Source organism: Chenopodium album, chromosome 10 (genome assembly GCF_948465745.1).
Source record: "Chenopodium album chromosome 10, dcCheAlbu1.1, whole genome shotgun sequence".
NCBI lineage: Eukaryota > Viridiplantae > Streptophyta > Magnoliopsida > Caryophyllales > Amaranthaceae > Chenopodium > Chenopodium album.
In genome coordinates, this window is record NC_137843.1 from 13,739,746 (window position 1) to 13,741,594 (window position 1,849).

The 1,849-nt window shown below is 27.6% G+C and overlaps 1 non-coding gene across 1 annotated transcript; it reads left to right on the forward strand.

The window, feature by feature from the left end:
- The first annotated feature begins 1,778 nt into the window (after positions 1–1,778).
- On the forward strand, positions 1,779–1,849 carry TRNAG-GCC (transfer RNA glycine (anticodon GCC)). Its single transcript has one exon. It is a non-coding gene; the product is annotated as a tRNA-Gly (tRNA).

Genomic DNA, 1,849 nt, shown 5'->3' on the forward strand with positions numbered 1-1,849 from the left:
CTTCCTCCTTGTAACCTTTCATAGACGTTATTATACTTTTAAATTGATTTAAATTTTATTTTTGATTCATTTTGTAATTTAATCTATAACTATATCTGCAATTGTAATTGTAATATTGGTTATTTAATCAGCAAAATTAATAAATGATTATTTATTTTGTATTATTTTAGAACTTTGTGTCTTGATAACGTAGTGCGATCGATTAAAGATTAAAATAACAAAGTTTAAATAAAGTGGTATATTTCCAAAGGTAAAACTGTCGATTAAATAAGCAAATAATGGAATGATCCGAGCAAAACAAATAAGCTTAATCCTTCCAACATACCAATCAACGCACTCACCCCGTCACACAACATTAAAATTCTACTATCCCTCCCGAAGTATTGCTCTATTAAATAAATAAATAAAATAATCTATTCAAATACTGTTACGTATTAAACTTGTTGAGTTGAATTCCACTACATATCTATACTTAGTATTTAAAAAACCAAACCAAAAAAAACATGTGTCATCATGCTATTACACTTCCTTATCTTCTTCTTCAACTCAATGTGCCACATGTCGTTTTACATTTTTTATTTTTGATTATACAATTTTTCTTAACTCTTTCATTAAACATTTTATCTTCATCTCCCCTCTTTAATTCAACCTTTTTAATTTCTCTCTTTGATTTTAGTCCCTCCATCTTCTTTCTATTAAGTCTCATTTCAATTAAAGTCCCACAATTTTTATTTCTTTAATTATGTTTTCATTTACATATTACACTCATAATTATTTATTGGTATTTTCTCACTCATCTCTCAGTGCAATTTTCTATGAACAAGTCGTGCATTGCACGGGCCAGAAGACTAGTTCTACTTAAGATAGAATAATATACTCCCTACCTCTCATAGTTAGATACTTGTTTCATTTAACACGGTATTCAATGCAACTTTTTTTTTTAATTTTTTTTAACACAAAAGCACAATTTTGACAATCAACATTTTTTATTAGAAATTAAGCAAAATTTTTAAAAAATAAAATAAATAAATAAAAAATTAAAAAAAAAAATTTTAAAAAATTTTTTATTATTAAACTGCACATTGAAACCTATATATCCAACAATATCTTGCATGACCATGTGTATTTTTTTTTTTTATTCTTTTTTTTTTATTTTTTGGTATACATATTAATGAAAATATGCGGTCATAAGTTCGACCATGAAAATAGAAAGCCACTTCATTTTAGAACAAAGGAAGTAAAAAAATGTAAGATGGTGAGTCAATGCCAATGTACTAATGTTTATAATTAATTATAAATATCTAGTGTATAAGTTAAATTATGAACATTGTAAGTTAGTCAAAGATTGCTTGTGTGTAGACATAGATAAAATATTTGATTACCTTAGGTTTCTTAAAGAAGTTAAGTCAAAGTTACACATTTCAGTGTAAATGCTCAACACATGAGGATGGAGACACACATTAGTACATTACAGTGCAATTAAGCTACGTACTTTATTGGATGTATTTTCCCCTAAATTAGGATATAACATTAAATTAATCTTATTCACTTGATAAGAACAAAATAAAACTGATCTTTTTCGTATGGGCTGACGTAACTACTCTTCACCCACTTGGTAGTTACTTCCACATCAGCCAAATCCATTAGATTAAAAAAAATGTTCACATTTCATTTAAAAAAAAAAATTAAAAAGGTTCACATTAACAAATCATCTCATACAAGTAGGTTAACACACGTTTTTTGATATAACATTAAATGGACACTAAGTAAACAAAAAGGCACCAGTGGTCTAGTGGTAGAATAGTACCCTGCCACGGTACAGACCCGGGTTCGATTCCCGGCTGGTGCA